Below are 20,957 nucleotides of genomic sequence, written 5' to 3' on the forward strand. Positions count from 1 at the left end.
GCCCAAGACAGACGCTCAACCGCTGAGCCACCCAGGGGCCCTTAAGGAGAAAAATTATAAAGTATTCTAATCCAAGTTATCCAAGCCATTTTCTTTCCTTTTTTTTCTTTTCTCTTCTTTTCTTTTCTTTCTCTTTTTCTTTCTTTTTTTCTTTCTTTTCTTTTTCTTTTCTTTCTTTTCTTTTCTTTCTTTCTCTCTTTCTTCCTTCCTTCCTTTCTTCCTTCCTTTCTTTCTTTTCTTTATTTTTTTTGATTTTATCTATTTATTCATGAGAGACACAGAGGCGGAGACACAGGCAGAGGGAGAAGCAGGCCCCATGCAGGGAACCCGACGTGGGACTCCATCCCAGGTCTCCAGGATCACGCCCTGGGCTGAAGGTGGCGCTAAACCGCTGAGCCACTAGGGCTGCCCCCAAACCATTTTCAAACAGGAAAAAAAAAAAAAAAAATCCACTGAAAAAATGAAATAGTAACTGAAAAGTTTAAAAACGCAGTTTGTACATAAAGTGTATTAAGAATTTTTGCACTTGTCCAAGGGCAAGAGAAGACTTGAGGGGGAGGGTTGGTTGCTAAGAACAGGAAAAAGAGGGAGTCATTCTTTGGATGCATCATTTTCCCCTTCACCATTTTCATCCGTTTGCCAAACTCCAAAGGGCTCATAGTTTTATGTAGTACTGCCCTTTAATATAAAGGTATTGCACAAAAAGTCCCCTTTGGGAAAAATAAAGGGAAAACATGAGAGCTCTTAGACATTCCTCACAGTAGCACCTGAGGCAAGCAAAACCAACTGAAGCCCTTGCCTCTTCCTCTCCAAAAAGGAGGTACATCTCAGTGAAACAAAGCATTTTAGGTTCAAACAGGTTACACAATTCAAATTTGTTCCTTACAATATTCTCTGAGTGAAACTGTGAAGAGTAACTTGGTGAACATAGCTGTGCTTGAGATTGTGACATCTAAAACCACTTTCTGAAAAAAACCATAATGTGTTTGAGGGCTTTTTAAAATAACTTAGATTTTTCAAAGGCCGCTATGTGAAAAGTTAACAATAGTCATGAGAAGTCAATATTTGTGTATGTAACGTGTACATATGTATGTACATATGCGTTAATTTGGTTTACTGCAATAGCCACATAATGTTGAAAGAGGTGATAAAAGCAGGCATTTTTATGTTTGACTTTAATGTGAACATTCTTAAGGTTTTAAGATTTTTTTAATGTGCATGAATAGAAGTTAAAAGCATCACGTCAGTTCATGAGTTGCAGTAACACATTATTAAATCATATTTCTAAGGTAAGCCTACCAATTCATGATGTATTTATTGTTAAATAAATTTATTTTTCTTTGCTCATGTTTTACATAGAAATGTTACATTTCTGAGCATAAAGGGCATTGGCCTATAATTTTCGTACCCTTACTGAGCTGGGGAGATTTTTGCCTAAATTTCTTTCAGTTTTAAGGCTATTCAGATTTTTTTTTTTTTAATTTCTTGACTTGGTTTTTGTAGTTTACGCTTTTCTAAGTGTATCATCTTTTCTTAATTTGAAATTTCATTTTATGGATAGCTGTGTTCTGTTTTGTAACCAGTCTCACCAAAAGTTTTTATCTTTTCAAAGAAGCAGCCTTTTTCTTTGTTGATACTTTGTTTTTATTTTATTTGCTACTATTGTCTTTCTTCTTTCCACATTCTTTGGATTTACAGTTTGTGTTATTTTTGTCCTAATTTTTTGACTGTGCATTAAGAGTTTTAAAAAATATTTCCTCTACTTGCTGTATCTAAGTTTAAAACTTCTTCTCTATATGCTAGTTAACAGCATGTCCTGAGCTGTGAAACATGGTGTTTGCATTGTTCCTCAGTTCCTAACATTTGCTCATTTTCATTCTTGACTCATGAATTATAAAGAAGTATGTTTTCAAGTTTTTGAACATACACATTTGGGGTTTTTTTTTTTCTTAAAATACTTTGTATGATCTCCATTCTTTGGTTTTTGCTTGAAACTTGCTTTGGGACCTGCTGTGGATCTGTGTGTGTGTGTGTATCTGTGTAATGTTCCACATATGCTTGAAAGGAAAGTATATTCTCCAAATACTGGGGTAGAATTCTTTCCTTCTATTGCGATGTTTAAATCTACCTTATCCTATTTTTGTCTGATAGAATTATCAATCACTGAGAATGGTTTTTAAATTTCCTGTAATTGTGGATTTGGAAATTTCTCTTTATGTTTATGTAAGTTTTTGTTTCATGTAATTTAAGATTATATTGTTGGATATATAAAAATTGAGAGTTGCTATGCATTTCTGGTAAATGTCTTTATTATGTAATGATCCCCATTACCCATAACATTTTTATCTTAATCTATTTTATCTAATACTTATATAGCTCAGTATTTTTCAGATTTCTTTCAGCCAGCTTCTTGTGAGCTGTTAACCATACCTTTCTTGCCTCTTTTTTTTTCCCCAACTTTCTTGCATTCTTGTATCAAATGATTTGTATTTATTCCTTTCTTTTTCCTCTAATTGGAAGTTTTGCCTTCCATTTCTATTCTTTGAATGTTTACCTTGAATGTGTTTACTTAGGGCTAACTAATAAACACTAAGTTTATAAGTTTATAGACTCTTATAGATTAATTTTTATATATGTACATAACCATGTAACCATGACCCAACGTCAAGATCAATAACATTTCCACCACCCCAGAGAATTCCCTTGTGCCCCTTTCAAAACAATACCTTCTTCCCAGAGGTAACCACTTTTCTGACTTATATTGACCATAAGTTAGTTTTGCCTGTTCTTAAACTTTATATAAATGTAATCTATAGAATAAACTGTTCTGTGTCTGGCTTACTTCATTCAGTTTGTTATTTCTTCTTTTTTAAAAGATTTATTTGAGAGAGAGAGTGCAGGAGCATATGTGTGCCTGTGGGGGAGGGGCAGGAGGAGGGGCAGAGGGAGCTGGACAGAGAAACATAAGCAGACTCTGTGCTGAGCACAGTGCCTTATGCAGGGCTCGGTCTCATGACCCTGAGATCACCACCCTGAGATCACCACCTGAGCCAAAACCAAGAGTTGAGGCTTAACCGACTGCACCACCCAGATGCCCCTCCCTCAGCATATTATTTCTGTGATTCATGCGTGCCTTGTATGCACCAGTAGTCTGTTCTTTTTGATTTTCTAATATTCCCCATATGACTATACCACAATTTATTTTTCCTATTTTCCTACTGATGGATATAGGGGCTTGTGGAGGGAGGTAGTGATTCTTGTTTCCTCCAGTTCCCATGGTACCCCCTCCCTACCCAATCAGTCCCCAGTCCCAAAACACATCCAGACTCACTTACCTACTTCTGCACTGCTACCAACTCCATACAAACTATCACACCTGAGGAATAATAAAATATATATATGTTTGGTCTTTGTCCCCAGTTGCTGGCACAGAGCTCCTAAAACCCTTGGGATTTCCTAAGGGATACAGTATCTTTTGTTAAAAGATATCCCTTTTGACACACCTGAATTTATGCTAGTAAGGTTACTCCTAGTGGGGCCCCTAGATCATTTCACGATGGGGACTCATAGCCTAAGGAACCCACCCTGTAATTACAGGGTTAGAACTTTGAGCTCCCGCTTCCTTACATACACACATACACACACACACAAACACACACACACACACACACCTAGGGAGGACACCTACACCCCCTCTCTAGGGAGGACCAAGAAGCTGGAGAGTTTTTTCTAATCTTTCTCCTTCCGGGCAAAGTAAAGGGACCATTGTGTGTCTGAAATTTTTGCTCCCATTTGCTCCAGGGCTCCTCTCAAACCAGGCTGGTCTTGTCCCAGGAGCCCCAAAAAGGCCACTATAATTCAGTATTGTCTTTAGTAAAGTTTTGTCAGGGTAAAAGAAATTGAACAGCATTAGGGCCATTGCTGCAAAACATACAGTCTGGAGGAGTTGGGAGAGGTAGGGTACTAAGTCAACTGAGAAGAAGTTCCCATATCCTCAACTAATAGTAACTCACAGAGGCCTGGAACTTTATCTCAACCTCAAGAGTATACCCAGGATCTTAACAATCAAAATCTTTCTTCACTGTGCTTCCAAGCACTGGATCAAGAGTCAGACTCCTCACCAGATAAACAAGCAAGCAAACTGGAGACAAAAGGTCTCAGTGCTTGCTGAGTCAGTCCAGTTGTCGCATACCAGAGTCCTTTGGTGGTTTCAATGCAGATCTGGGAAGGGGCACCACAGAACAGAGATATAGCACCAGCCATGTGTTAAAGATGGCAAGACAGACACTAAGTATAAACTCAAACTGTAGAAACTGCTCAACCCCAACTAAGACAAAGGAGACATGTCTTTATTTATTTTTTAAAGATTTTATGTATTTACGCATGAGAGACACACACAGAGAGATTGAGGCAGAGACACAGGCAGAGGGAGAAGCAGGCTCCATGCAAGGAGCCCGATGTGGGACTCAATCTCTGGATTCCAAGGTTGCACCATGGGCCAAAGGCAGGCACTAAACCACTGAGCCACAGAGGTGTCCTGGAGACATGTCTTTAAAGAAAGAATAAAGAGGAACAAAAAGGGGTGGTTGGGGAAGTAAAGAAGTAGGACTAAGGGGTCCTGGGGAAATGGAAAAACTTTAGAAGGAGGTTGTGGGAAAGTACTGAACATGGTTTGGGAATGGGGGCTGGGAAGATATATATTTGGCAATTTGGCAACTCTGTGCTTTATTAGACAAAGACTAAGCATGGGCAGGAGGCTGGGGTCACCTCTAAAGACATGTCCCAGTACAGGTGGAAACCAAGCTACACTTAGGTCTCTTAGCGCAGTGTCTGTGTAAGTCCTTTGTGCTGCATGGGACTTCACAGTTAACAAAGTGACTAATGTAGGGGGACATCTTTGGTTCTGAATGCTGCAGGGCAGAAACACATGTTTATACTGATACAGGACCAACAGCTCACTAGTGAACAATCCACAGATGGCAGTACATGATCCAGAAACACAGCAAGCTATTCTCAAGAAAACAGCCAGCCTGGATAACACTGTGAAGTCTGAGAAGGGGGACAGTTCAACTACCCCTATAAATGCCAAGCAGAACACCCAACATGAAGCAACTGATATGCTTCATATGCAAGCCATGTGGGACTGGCTTTTTGATAATGAAGATATCCACCCATTGAATATGCCAGTTACACAGGTTGGTTAGGGGACCTTTATGTATGGGTATCCCAAGTTGCAAAATAGAGCAGCAGTCTGATAATCCTCATAGAATTTAATCTGAGCTTCCCCTCTTATAGGTGCTATTAAAAATACTATCAGGGGATCCCTGGGTGGCGCAGCGGTTTAGCGCCTGCCTTTGGCCCAGGGCGCGATCCTGGAGGCCCGGGATCGAATCCCACATCGGGCTCCCGGTGCATGGAGCCTGCTTCTCCCTCTGCCTGTGTCTCTGCCTCTCTCTCTCTCTCTCACTGTGTGCCTATCATAAATAAATAAAAATTAAAAAAAAAATACTATCAGTAGGGGCACCTGGGTGGTTCAGTTAAACGTCTAATTCTTGGTTTTATTTCAGGTGATGATCTGAGGGTTGTGAGATCGAGCCCTGTTTAGTGCTCTGTGTTCAGCATGAAGTCTGCTTAAGACTCTCTCCTTCTCTATCTGTCCCTTCCCCTCAGGTGCGTGTGCGTGCTCTCTCTCTCTCTCTCTCTGTCTCTAAAATAAATAAATCCTAAAAAAAAAAAAATACTAACAATAAAATGGAGAAAGGCAGAGGGTAGTCAGAGGACTTGCCCCAGGAAGGTAGAAATCCCCGCATGGTTATTAAGCAACAAGATAAATTGAATGGACATTGATAGGGGTGTAACAAAGATCTTAATGCAGCAGGAGGTCTTAATGTTGGGTGAACCAAGAGGATGTCCTGCTAGTCTTTCAATATTAAACAGCTTCAGATAAATCTGCTCTATTTACTCCAGTTTAGAAGAGTTTTAAAAGCCTGAAGATAAATACTACAATGAGAAACACCTGACCTGGAATCACCTGGGGTAATAGTCATGCAGATTAATCAAGACAAAGATTGACAAATGGCATAGGTACCTTGACCTGACACCTGCTCAGGACACAAAGTCTTCTGAGCAGATAATGGACAGGAATGGAGAAGAGCAGTTTCTGGGACCCCTAGACAAGGGAACCTTGTGCACTGTATCAAAAAACCCATTGATACATCCCTAACAGGAGCTGTAATCAGATTGAGAGACCATAGGGGCAGCCTGGGTGGCTCAGCGGTTTAGCACCTGCCTTCAGCCCAGGGCATGATCCTGGAGACCTGGGATCGAGTCCCACGTCAGGCTCCCCGCGTGGAGCCTGCTTCTCCCTCTGCCTCTCTCTGTGTCTTCATAAATAAATAAAAAAAATTTTTTTAAAGGAGAGAATATAGAAATGTTAAGGGTTGATAGGATTGATGTAGAGATTTGGGTAAAAACAGGAATGTTTATATGAAGTGACTGCATCCCTATATCTCTTTTACCTCCATGTATTATGTGGATGGCTATTGTGCCTGATAAAGTAATGTTTCCCCTCCCTATTATGTAAAACACCGGCATGTAAATATACCCTTCAAGCAATATTAGACATGCTAACTGGGAACAGATAAGACTGCCCAAGCCCACACAGTGTAAAAGAAAAGCTGGAGTGCTGGTATGAGTGAATTCTCTGTACCAGAGACCCATATGGAGTATAAACTGGAGCTTATGGAACAGCCTGTGAATGGCCTACAGCCATGACTACTGGAACTTTTTGGACTAGAGAATTTCCATTTGAAGGGCAGTCACTTCATATAATAGTCGCTTGCTATTAGACATTAATTGAAACTGCTCCTATTCCTGAAAGATATAAATAATTGTATAATCTCACACCCATTAAGATAGTTACTATCAAAGAACCAAAACAAACAAATAAAACCCCAGAAAATAACAAATGTTGGCAAGGATGTGGGGATACTGGAACACTAGCACACTGCTGGTAGGAATGTAAAATATTGCAGCCACTATAGGAAATAGTATGGTGGTTCTTCAAAAGAATAAAAGTAGGGCAGCCCCGGTGGCGCAGCGGTTTGGCACCGCCTGCAGCCTAGGATGTGATCCTGGACCTGAGATCGAGTCCCACGTCGGGTTCCCTGCGTGGAGCCTGCTTCTCCCTCTGCCTGTGTCTCTGCCTCTCTCTCTCTCTCGCTCTGTGTGTGTGTGTGTGTGTGTGTGTGTCTATGAATAAATAAAATCTTAAAAAAAAAAGAATAAAAGTAGAATTACCCTATGATCCAGCAATCTACTTCTGGACATATATCCTAAAGAACTGAAAGCAAGGCCTCAGATATTTGTACACCCATGTTCATAGCAACATTATTCACAGTAGCCAAGAGGTGGAAGCAACTCAAGTGTCCATGCACAGATGAATGGAAAAACAAAATGCAGTATAAATGTACATATAATATTAGCCTGAAAAAGGAAGGAAATCCTGACTACTGCAACAACACGGATGCACGGATGAATCTTGAGGACATTATGCTACATGAAACATGCCAGTCACAGAAAGACAAATACTGAACAAGGATTCACTTATATGAGGTACCTAGAATGGTCAAGTTCATAGGAAGAGAAAGCAGAGCAGCGGTTGCTAGGGGCCGGAGGGAGGGGAAAATGATCTGTTATTTAATTGGCACAGAGCTTCAATTTTGCAAGATGAAAAAATTCTAGGGATTGGTTGCACAACAATGTAAATATACTTAACACTGCTGAACTGTACACTTAAAAACAGTAAAGATGGTAAACTTCATGTCACGTGTATTTAACATAATTAAAATTTTTAATGAAAAATAATAATCTTAAGACCAGAAATATCAATGATAATTGGATGAGGTCACAGAAACATGCTAATGGGTAGAACAGTGCCCAGAAGACTTCTACAATAAAATAGAAATGGTCTGTATAGGAATATGCTATCAGAAGACAGCAGAAAGTTGCCCAGTGGATTCACAAGCAAGCCAGGTAGACTTTCCCCTTGGATTGACTTTGGAACCACATGACGAGCTGTAGGGTTATATTCTATGAACAGTGCCTTGTAAACAGTTTCTCAAGTGACCAACAAGGAGCTGCTTGGTTTATGGATGGCAGTTCCAAGGTGAACAGATAGCATCCCGTTTGGAAGGCTAAAAACTGTTTGAGGGAGGGTAAAAACAAATCAGCTTGGTGGGCGGAATTACATGCTGTTTTCCTAGCAGTGATTGAAGAAGTCAACAATGATAAAAGCCTCTTGGTTTGAGCTTTCACTGACTCATGGGTGGTGTCCATGGACCAGGGGTGGATAACCGTGGGGGACCTGATTCGCTCAGTAGGTAGAGCACATAGCTCTTGATCTTGGGGTCATTAGCGAACCCCATATTGGGGGTAGAGATTACTTAATAGATGAGATATTTAAATAAGAGAGAGATGTGAGGCATGGCCCTATTGAAATCACTGTGAGAATTTGGGGGGTGCACTACAGGACATGTTGACGCCCATTAGAAGAAGCAACCTGCAGCTTCACAAGGTGATTGGAATTCACTAGTCAACAGCCCTGTGTACTTGTTTGAAGAGGCTACCTGCATGCAAGAAATGCCTGGATACTGGAGCAATGCAGATATGGCCTGAATCTAGACATTTTTGTCTTGCACCTCTGGAGCACAAAATGCCACGAGCTACAGTTCTGTCTGCCAACAAGAGAGACAAACTACAGATGATGTATGGGCAAATTAGCTGGGGAAACACAGTTGGCAAGTGAAACTGATACTGGTAGCCAAGGCGTCTTAGAATTGATGTGGATTTTGAAGTAGGCTCTGCTTACCCAATAGAAGATGCAAATGTTCAGAGTACTGTAAAAGAACCATGACAGAACAGACTGTACCAGTTTGGATCACCAAATCATATTTCTTCAGACCAAGGAACATACATTATGGCCCATAATGTCCAACAATGAATAGGGAGGTATCCTCTTAGTAATAGTTTGATAGAGAATTGGAATGGGCAGTTAGATATTGTTCATCTGAAACAGGGGGAGATAAAGGCATGAAGACCTTTATGAGCATATGCTCACACAACACAGGGAGGGCTAAGGTACTGTCCTCACTGAATAGACTCTTTTTTTTTTTGTTTGTTTTCCTGGTGGATCTGAGGAAGAGGACTGGAAGGGGATGGTAGCATGATTATGTATCTTCTCATGGGATAATGACTAATGACTGTAATTTTTCTTTCTTCCCCTTACCACCTCAACTTTCTTTTTCTTACCTTGGTCCTAAGGTCGCAGGACCAAGGCTGCAGCTATAAGTTCCAGAAGCAGAGATGATTCTTTAGTAAGAAACTGTGACTATATTTTAAATCCTTCTGTCAGAATCCCTAAGGACCTGATGAAGTATACCTTTACCCCATTTGGGAAAACAGTGATTAAGAGTGAGTTCCACTATGACTAGTAGTAAAATCAGTCCACTAATTCTGTATCTGTGTCATCCTATTCTAAACACATGGGAGTGGCCTGAGGGGAGGGCACCTGCTAGATTGATATTGCTGTCTGCGATCTAGAGCAGCACCGTGAGTGAACTTAATGTCCCTTTGAAAGGTGAGAATATTTGGATAAAAAAGATTAAATAAATAAATGAGTTAAATAATGAGAGACGCTCAAGCTCAGTAACACTTAGAAAGAGGCTCAAAGCAGGAGATGATACTGTCCCTTAGCGCAGTGATACTGATGCCTGAAAGAGTGAAGCTATGTAGTGCTGAGGCCACTCCTGCTGTTGGAACATGTCAAGATCAAATGAAAGCCTGCAAACATGAGTGACCTCACCGTGGGAAGTATTTCCAGATAGCACAATGATGGCCTGGACTGAATGGGACTCTAGTAATAGGCCAGTATCTTTTATTTTTCAAATTACGTTTACCATAATGAAATATGGTCTTATATCTACATTGTTGGTAAAATTGTAATACTGATATTGATGGTCAGATGTATTGGGAAATTAAGTTAAAAGCCTCCCATCTCTACCCCACATTAACTCCTCCAAATGTTGCTATTATTGGTTATGTTCAGATAGGATTTTTTTTTTTTTGCTTTAAGGGATCCATGGTCAAAGACTAGAGGGTGGTCTGGGACACAGTAAAACACATATTAATCTTTGTCTAAAATTCTTGGAATGTTAGACAATACAAGTATATATTTTTTTTACCCATAAACCCTTTCTACCATACCTAAGTTTATGTTAATGGAGTAACTCCTAAAGGGTTCCCTAAATAGATTCAGGATGGGGCTGGTCACTAGAGAAACCACCCATGTGATTAGAGGGAGGGTTAGAACCTGACTCTGGAAGGGGAAAGGGCCTGAAGATTGGGTTCAATCACCAATGGCCAATGATTTAGCCAATCATGCCTCTGCAGTGAAAGCCCATATGAAAACCCTACACAGGGATGCCTGGGTGGCTCAGTGGTTGAGCGTCTGCCTTTAGCTCAGGGCAAAGTCCTGGGATTCAGTCAGTCCCACATCGGGCTCCCTGCATAGAGCCTATTTCTCCCTCTGCCTATGTCTCTGCCTCTCTCTGTGTGTGTCTCTCATGAATAAATAAATAAAATCTTAAAAAAAAAAGAAAACCCTAAACAATAGAGTTCAGAGAACTTCCTGTTGGGTGAACACATGGATGTGCTGAGAGGTCGCTTGCTTCGAGGGGAGTGGAAGCTGCAGACCCACTTCCTGAACTTGCCTTATGGCCTTTCATTTGGTTGTTTATTTGCATCCTTTATAATAAACTATAATCATAAGGATAGCTCTTTATTGAGTTCTATGGGTCTTTCTAGTGCATTATGGAAACTAGGGGCATTGTGAGAATTCCTAAATTTGTAGTTGGCCAGGAGGCTATTGTAGCAATCAAGGAGAGACAGTGTGTCATTTTCTTCTTTTTTTAAATATTTTATTTTATTTATTCATGAGACACAGAGAGAGAGAGAGAGAGAGAGAGAGAGAGGCAGAGACACAGGCAGAGGGAGAAGCAGGCTCCATCCAGGTCTTCAGGATCAGGCCCTGGACTGAAGGTGGCGCTAAACTCTGAGCCACCCGGGCTGCCCCAGTGTGTCATTTTCAACAACTCTCAATTCTTTGACACCAACAGGGTGTCATTCACTTCTGACATTAATGCCTGGGAATTAGCACAGACTCCACAGCCTAAGGGCTCAGTCCCAACAAAACTGCCCTTATTCAGAGGCCAGGTGCACATGGGATCCCCAGATCACGTGAATTTCTGCCCTGCTATGATGAAGAGGTTCTAACATACATGGTTGTTTTATATTCTAACACTCATAGTCTGGGCCACTCTGAATTTTTTAAGTGGGCTCTATGCCCACTTGAACTCATGACCCTGAGATCAAGACCTGAGCTGAGATCAAGAGCCCAATGCTTAACCGACTGAACCACCCACATACTCATTTTGAAATATTTTAAGTAATAATTACAATACTTGAAATTGCAAAATGATAATGGATGAATATTTTATGTGTCTACAGCTGTTCCCCATGTATTGTGAAAAAGAATGCTAATACTATTTTTCACTCCTTTTGCAACTACCAGCAGCAAACTGTAGTAGATCTTAATAATTCATGAAGTTGTGAAAATCAGTGGACAGGGAAGGATACATCAAAGAAAGGAGAGCCAGGCAATGGGGTGCAGGGGCATTCCCTATAGAGTATCTCACTGGCTACCAGGTCCTTCAAGAGAGTAACTGGGCCAGGGAGGTGGGGACTTAGTGGGTAGAGAAGCTCCAAGATGAAAAAAAGAAATCTATCCACTATCCACATTTCAAGAAAAAAAAAATCACCCTTCTGTAGTAACAGTAATAATCTCTGTAAAGGGCTATGCCCTGACAAGGAAGACTTGGAGAGTGCAAAAGAACTGCCATGAGGTTCCCCATTTCCTCAGGGCAGATATGAGAGTCAACTGAATGAGATCCCCATCCTTCCTAATAAGAAGGTCAGGGGACTATCTCTGGAAGCAACACCAATGCCTGGGGCCTGGGACCCTGAATCTGTTTCCAGTATTTTCAGAGACTGAGTTCTGGTCCAACCATCCAGACACATGGAGTGATCCATGGCTCTACACTATCCCACAAGCTCCTTGACAGTGAGGAGGGAGCTTCCCAGGCACTCTGCAGCTTGGGCACTGCCTTTTTTTTTTTAAGTTTTTTAAATTAAAAAATTCACTTAACATAAAATTTGCCATCTTAACCATTTTTAGGTACATAGTTCAATAGTTGTGATGTTGTGGTTTATTATATATTTTGTTGTTAGTCTATGGTCTCTGGCTCATAGCTCCTAAAACCCTTGGCATTTGCTGAGGAATAAGAACAATGGGAGCAACTTTTAGTATTTAATCTTTTGTCATGGATTCCTGAAGTAGCTCCAGGACCATAGAGGTGAAATGAGTGTCTTGTTATTCATAACAGGCTCCTTACAACCACACCTAAGTTTAAGTTAAGTAGTAACTTTTGGAAACACCTGAGGATGGCAGCTGGTTGCCAGGGGAACCAGCCTCAGGATTAGAGGGTTGGAACTTCCAGTCCCACCCTGCTCCCACCTCTCTGGAGGGGTGAGGGGCTGGAGATTGAGTTCAATCACCGTGACCAAAGATTTAATCAATCACGCACATATAATGAAGCCTTCATAAAAACCCGGAAACCCTGGGTTGGGAGAGCTTCCAGGCTGGTGAATGAGGAGGTACTGGGAAAGTGGCATTCTTTCTCAGGAAGAGCATGAAAGCTCTGCACCTTGTCCCATACCTTGTCCTAAGCATGTGTTCCATCTGGTTGTTCCTGAGTTAGGCCATTTTGTAACAAACTGGTAATCTAATAAGAAAAATGTTTAAAAAAAAAAAAAGAAAAGAAAAATGTTTTCTTCAGTTTTGCGAGTCACTCTAACAAATTAATCAGACCCGAAGAGGGGATCCTGGGAACCTTTGCTTCATAGCTGGTGGGTCAGAAGCACAGGTACAATCTGGACTTGTGACTGGCACCTAAAGAGCCATCAGGAGGGGCAGTGTTGCAGGGCTGAATTTTCAACCTGTGGGATGGGAGGTGCTCTCCAGGTGGAGAATATCAGAATTGAGTTGAATTGTAGGACATTCAGCTGGTGTTGGAGAATTGCTGGATGTGTACACATGTGGTGACCAGAAGCGTCAGAAGTAGTGTAGTATTCAGAGCACTGTTTGATGTAAATGAAAATAAGAGGTTCCCTTTACAGTAGCATTAAGTACATTCACATTGTGAAACCAAGCTCAGAATTCTTTTCATCCAGCAAAACTGAGACTACCCAGTAAACAACTCCACATTCCTTCCAGCCCCTGGCCACCACCTTTGTACTTTCTGTCTTCACAATTTAAGTACTAGACCCCTTCATTTATTCAAATAATATGAACTGAAAGACTGTTCTTTATGTTGCTCTTGATTCAAAGATATTTATATTGTCTCGGTGAATGATAACACATGTCCATTTTTTGGAAATCCATTTCTGCCCAGCTTTAGGAAAGCAGCTCCACAGATTGGGATCTCAGCTTTATTAGGAGTGGCCAAATTGCCCCAGGGGAAAAGATCTAGGAACTCAAAGGGACTCAAGCCTTCTTGGCCTCTAAGCGCTGTCCAGGGTCCTAGTGTCCAGGTTCTCTGGCTTGGGAGACCAGGGTTGGGGTCGCTTCCTTTCTAAGCACGTCCATACCATGAACAGCACCGCAAGCCATGTTCTGAGGGTGCCTGCCTCTGGGACACAAGACCCGGGAGCCGACTACCCACTCTGCGACTCTGGGCTCCTGCCCCCTGCAAGCCTAGTCAGGAGTGGCCTGTGCCCCGACCCACCGAAAGCTAGGCACGCCAGCCGTGCATCTGTGCGCCTGGCTCTGGCCTCCCCAGCCTGAGCTTGTCTTCTCCCCAATCTGCCACAACCTCGGACGCTCTGCAAGAAACTCCTGGCCTGCCTCCCAGGCTTCATCCCAGGACCTGAGGGCAGACTCACCCTGCTTAATAATTTTCAAAAGCCAACTGGAAACAAGCACCCTCCTCCCCCATCAAAGTTGGAATCCAGGGACCACAGCGGGATGCAGAGGATGTGAATCCAGGAGTTTCCTAGAAGCTGGGCATTTCCAAGCTGTGGGAGTCAGTGGCTTTTCTCAGCATGACAAGATCAACAGCTTCACTGAGGTAGTAGGAAGTTAGAAAGTAATACATCAGATGCCTTCAGGAAGAGTGAGATATTTTTGCTTTCATTCATTTATTCAGAGCCCACATTGGGCAAGACATTGTGCTGGGAGCTGGAAATAGAACAGGGAAGGAAGAACCATGGTTCCTGCCCTCACTGAACTTACACAGTGTTTATGAAAATAGGCAACAAGGAAATCTTGGTGAAGTTGGATAGAAGCACCTATGCTCTGTTAGGAAAGAGGCAGTAGTATTTCAGATAACAATGCTCAACCTTTCTGACAAGGGATATTTAAACTGCAGTGTAAAGGATGGTCAAGAGTCAGCTTTGTGGAAGGCTGGAAGAGCAGAGTGGACAAAGAGGATCACCAAGCAAAGGACCAGTGGTGGAAAAAATTGCAACATTCAAGGAATTGAGAAGAAATCAGTGTTTAGTGAGAAGGGGGAGTGACATATTGGAAAGTGGAACCAAATTATGCTGCCTTTTTGTTAAATAAAGATCTTAGAGAGTGAGAGCATGTGAGTGGGGGGAGGGTCAGAGAGAAAGAATCTTCAAGGAGAGTCCTTGCCAGCAGGGAACCCAATGTGGGGCTTGATCCCAGGACTACTGAGATCATGAACTGAGCTGAAACCAAGAATCAGACACTTAACCAACTGAGCCACCCTGATGCCCAAATTATGCTGCCTTTTAAATAAGGAGAATTTTATCCAGTTCTCGCATTCACTTACTCTTTCATTCATTCAACAAATATTGGGTACCTACGATAGGACAGGCACCATACTAGGTGTTGGAGATTCTGAGGTAAGGACAAAGAGGGGGCCCCTGGGTGGCTCAGTCAAGTATCTATCTTCAGCTCGGGTCATGATCTTGGGTCCTAAGATGGAACCCCACATCGAGCTCCAAAAAAAAAAAAAAAGAACAGGGACTGTTTAAACAACTAATTACATCTGAAAGACATAACAATATGTGAGTTCATCACCTTTCTTCCTCCTATTGGTAAAGGAACCCGCTAGGGTCCACCCTTTAATCTGCACTTAGATGTTACTTATCTTCTAGGAAGGGACTTATGACTAAAAAATAAATGAAGACAATATTATTGGGAACAATATGTGCAAAATGAAATGGGGACAAAATAAACTGAATAGAGTATTATTCTGTTTGAAACAACATTGTCAATGGCTTACACTGTGGGGGTCAAGAGATGAAGTTGAATGTAAAGCATTAGAAGTGGAAGGACAGGGAAAAGAGATTTGAATATAGTTCTGTTTTGCTTTTAAAGAAAACTACTTTGAGTGAAGGACATAGTAGAATGCAATAAGTGAGAAGCTGGGAGATCAGATAGGAAATGACCTAAAATAAACTGTACTAACACTGGAAAGAAGAAATCTTTTCAATAGAGTTTTCCCTTAGAATTTTTCTCTTGCACTCTTTTAAAGTGTATTGACAATGGAAGGTACCATGTGTTTTCCCCACACCAATTAATTCTCCCCAGACACTGAATATCCTACAAATTCACTCAACTCAGACACTGCCCACCTAGAAATAGCATCATATTCCACAGGTTGATGAGTACTGAGTCCCACACGATGCCAATTGGAAGTCCAGGTTGCTCATCTGTCCTTTGAACTGGCTATATGTAAATCAGAGTGTCAGTTACCCCTCTTCCTCAACTATAGAACCCCAACAATCATTCCTTATTACACTTTCCTAAGGCACTGACGATAACTGGAACATTCCAAGGGTCAGATTAGAAAAGCCCCGATACTAATGGAATGCCTAGAAGATCACACCCCACAAGACCCCCTCCCTGCCCAAGATCAAAGGCTGAACACACGCCAACCCCCCCACCCAAGATCACATGCTCTCTCGCACATACCACCCCTTCCACCCACATTGCAAACCTCTGCAAAACTCTAGGTGTCCATCTGCTGGAGAGGCCAATTGTAAAGGCATGAGCCTGTCACCTCCCTTAGCTGCTGGCACCCAAAATAAATTTCTCCCTCCTCCAAACCCTTGTCTCTTGAGTTACTGACCTCTCATGACAAATTTATCAGTTTGGCAACAGTGTTGGCAAACCCAGTCAGGAGCTATGCTCTTGATTTGTGCATCCCCCTTGGGATTCCCTGGAAGGGAGCATTGGGCTGGCCTGTGATAGATTATTTGGTAACACCACAGCCCCCTCCTTGGGTTCGATTAACTTGCTAGAGTGTCGCACAGACTCAGGAAACGAGAATACTTACTGATAGGAAATGCTGGGATTTGGGACTGAATGGTCAAGAATGAATCTTGAGACATCTTTGGTGTAAAAAGGGTGGTTTTATTAAAGCACAGGGACAGGACCCATGGGCAGAAAGAGCTGCACTGGGGTTGTGAGGAGTGGCTGAGATACTTTCACTTTGGGAGGGAGTTGGGGATAGTGTAAGTGTCTAAGGGAATTTGGAAGCAAGGTTTCCAGGACCTCAAGGGCTAGTTGTTGGGAAAAGGTCATTTCGTACTGTGTCTAGTAAAACTTAAGTGTCTCATGACTAAAGTGGGCCATATGCTTGGAGGATGACTGCTAATATATATCTTGGTATAGGGGACAAGGAAGTTTCCAAAGGGATTTTTATGGAGTCTTCAAGGTCAGGCTAACATTAAACTATGGTTGCCTTTCGCCTCTAGCAGAGTATTAACAATGAGGTGGCTAGGCAATGAGGAAAGTAATTCTCCCTGTCTCAAGTACTTGTCAATGGGCTGTAAGCTGTAAGTAAGTTTTTCTTTTACCTTTGTTCTCCACATCACTTACTGTTACTGATGTATTACAATGGTATATAAACAGCCAGATGAAGAGATCCATAGGGAGAGGTCCCTAAGAGCAGGAACTTCTGTTCGCATGGAGTTTGGGGGCTAGCAGGTTGATAACATTTAGGTTCACCATCCTGAAATTGCCCAAACTCTCTTGGTTTTTTATGGAGGCTCCATTACATAGGCATGTGTGATTGAACCTCAAGCACCAGCACCCCCACTCCCAGTCAGGGGCTGTAACTGAAAATTCCAACCTTCAAATCAAGGTTGGTTCCACTGGCAGCCAGCCCCTCCTCCTCAGGGGCATTCTGAAGGTCACCTCAACATAAATTCATCATTGGAAAGGACTCATGAATAACAAGACAGCCATTTCACCTTTATGGCTCTGAGGCAATTTCAGGAACTGAGGACAAAAGACCAAATATTATAACAAAAGATGCTCCTATTGCTCTTATGGGTTAGGAAATTCCAAGAGTTTTCTTAAGCAATTTCAAGAATAGGACGCCTGGGTGGCTCAGTGGTTGAGGTTGAGCGGCTGTCTTCAGCTCAGGGCGTGATCCCAAGATCCAGGATTGAGTCCCACATCGGGCTTACAGGAAGCCTGCGTCTACCTCTGCCTGTGTCTCTGCCTCTCTGTGTCTGTCATGAATAAACAAAATCTTTAAAAATTTTTCAAGAGCTGTGAGTCAAGAAGCCTGAAGACTGAAATAAATTGTAAAGTACAGTATAGCACAGTTGGGGGAAGACAGTTGTCCTGTCTTCCACACTTCCCTCACCCTAAAGTTTATTTTCTCCTAGGCTAAGATCCAGGGGTGTTAGTGAGACATTTTTTAGCCTCCATTTTATAGATAACTCAATGAAGTATGAAAATAAAATACCTGCCAACATTACAGAGCTGCAGCTGGTAGTAACAGAACTAAAATCTGTCGATCCCAGGTTCACTTGATGTATGGAAAACAACTGACTACCAAGAGCAACCTTCAGTTACAACCAAAAATCACTCCTTGGTGGCCAAATCACCACAGTTGAGACCCACCATTCTTAGAGAGGAATATTATGAAAAATTATCCAAAACTTAAAAATAGGCAAAAAGGATTACTAGGTATCCTTTCATTGCAATGGTAGGTGTTGGCTAGCAAGCAGGGGATTATCTGATTTTCTAGGGGTGTACAGGTGGCCATTAGATGGAGGTGGTTCTAATATCGTAGCATCCTATTGCAGAGAGCAAGATATCATCACTCATATCCACCAGTGGCCTATGTCAAGAAGTGACACAGGCACCGAGGGCATTTCAGCTGAGACCAGATATCGCCGAGGCCAACACCAGCTAATGACACACTCAGAACCTATAACCAGTGGAAAGATAAGAGATCTGCAGGGGCCCAAGATGGATTAAGTCTCTAACAAGGTAGGATTTTTGCAGCAAACTGTTTTGAGAGTCTAACACTGACCCCTTTATGTCTGACCACTTCAGAGCTGCTGCAGCAGGCTCTGATTGATCTGTGAAAAGAACACCGATCCTTCACCACTTGAACATAATAAGCATTTAAGTGCTGAGAGGTGACTTACACGGCGGCCAAGAGCTTATGCTGACTGACTTCACATTTGGTTAACCTCCTACCCTCTGGTTCTGTCTTGTTGTAGGATTTGTCTTGTGCATGGCTTTGTGTGCCTTATAAGCAGCTCAGTTAATCACATGGTGAAAAGTCATTGAGTTTGGAATGCTGAACCTGCTTTATAATTAATTTTGCTTTATGACTGAATAAAGCCAACATTGCAGAAAGACACACTCCAGTGTGTGCCTTCATAGAGTGCTAATGACACTATCCAAGCAAATCAAAACAAAAACCTATAAATGCCTCAAGGTTAAATGGAAACCTAAGGACAACCAATCACAAATACCCAACTAGGCTTTTCCAAATAAAGCTTATAATGCTTAACCTATAGCCATTCAAATAATTTGTTTTGCTTTCATATCTTCTCTATTAAAAGACTTTCTCTTGTTTTTGGGTGCAACCTTTCTTGCCACTTCCAGTTTGGTGCTGCATAATTCAAATTGATTTTCCCTCAAACTCTTAAAAAGATAAACTGAGAGGCATATTAAAAAACTTAAAAGTTCTCTGTCAATTTGCTATTTGATCAGGAGATTCACAACTAAGGGTAGAGAGTATTCTGTAGAAACCTAATATAAATAATTCTTTGAGCTAGCTGTGCAAATGATTTCTATATGATTGAAAGAGAATACCAAAAGTTACTTATTACCTTGTAGGACATAAAAAAAAAAAAAAAAAGGTGGTTAAAAATTTTGATACGAATGGGGGGAGGGGCCCGGGGACAAGCAGACTCCCAGGACCCAGAGATCATGACTGGAGCCAAAGTCAGAAGCCCAGCCGACTAAGCCACCCAGGCACCCTGGACATTAACCAGTTTTAATGGTTGAAATGTTATTCCAACTTTTTAAAGAAACACCATTTCTGATGGATATATATATAAACCTTTGTTCCTTAAATGCTTTTTAAAGCATTAGCTCACTAGTTCCCTACTAATGCACTGATAAGTCTTTGATGAATCTTTGACTCATTCTGCATTTATATAAGAGCCATGATTTTAAATCCTTAAAAATTATGTTTTACTGCATCCCTGGATCCATTCTGGACCAATTAGAGTCTCTGAAAGACATTTTAAACCAAAGCAGTATAATAAAAGACATCTTTTCTCCTTGGCTAAGCTGACAAAAGCCAAGTTCAAATCTGCCTGTGACATAATTCTATCATATTTAGTAGACAACCATGGCCTCAAAATATCTAAAGCAAAAATTTAAATACAGGAAAAAAATAATTCCATATTTGATTTAAAGCAAATATTCTCAATTGATTGGTTAAACAGCAAAAATTAGTATGGGAAGGTTTGAACTACATTATTAAAAAGCTTAATTTAATGGATGTATATGTGTCTATATATGTGTGCAGGTACTCAGTTATGGGAAAGTTTACATTCTTTTCAAGCACACCTAGAAAACTGATTATATGGTAGGTCATAAAGTATTTTAACTGATTTCAAAAAATATTTTCCAACAGAACACATTATCTGATAATTAGGTTAAAAATAACAAAAAGATAACTTTAAAAACTCTTACATCTGGAAATTATGAACAATTCTATTTGACATATGAGCCACAGGAAAAAAAAATCCCAGTGTAAGACAACGTTAGGACATGAATACTACTCCATATTCAAGCTTAGGAATTCAGCTAAAGTAGAAACTGAGGGGAATTTATAGCCTTAATGCTTGTAATAAAGAGGCTAGAAATCAGTAAGAATCTAACTTAAGACGTTAGCATACTAACAGAACAAATTCAAATGTAACAAATAAGAATTTACAAAATAAATTTTTCAAAAATGTAAAGAATAAAAAAAAAACCAACAAAGTTAAAGTTGTTTTGATCACCCTATTTATTCTTTGACTCTCTTTTTGACTCCTTAACTACAGTATTTGAAATTGCAAACCCTTCTGTCTTCAGGGCTGGATTTAGGATGAGGGGAGTAATTTGGGTGATGCACAAAACTTAAGGAGATATGGAGAAACTCAGTAATCAAGATAAACATTTTAGTGGAATACTTTGTAAATCAAAATTCACCCAAAACATCCATGATAACTGAACACCAAAGATTTAAAGACAGCGTCTGACCCTGCACTGGCACAAGATCCACCCCAGCAGCCTCCACACTCCTCCAGTAAGTACTTCACTCCCCTCACCCTAGAAACACCCTGGAAACCAGGTGTGTTTCCAAAATTTAAATGACAGTGCTTCTAGTATACAGTTATAGTGCAGGGTAAGAATTCCTTATGTTATGAAAGTACCTGACCAAAAAACAAGACTGAATTTTATTAAATGCCTTATCAACATTTACTGAAGTGATCATTTGGTCTTT

The 20,957-nt window shown here is 41.2% G+C and overlaps 1 protein-coding gene across 2 annotated transcripts in view; it reads right to left on the minus strand.

Annotated features, from left to right (window-relative positions):
- Window positions 1-20,957, minus strand: part of NLRP14 (NLR family pyrin domain containing 14) — a 125,587-nt gene that overhangs the window by 61,341 nt on the left and 43,289 nt on the right. The gene's annotated exons all lie outside the window — the stretch shown is intronic.

Source organism: Vulpes vulpes, chromosome 11 (genome assembly GCF_048418805.1).
Source record: "Vulpes vulpes isolate BD-2025 chromosome 11, VulVul3, whole genome shotgun sequence".
Lineage (NCBI taxonomy): Eukaryota > Metazoa > Chordata > Mammalia > Carnivora > Canidae > Vulpes > Vulpes vulpes.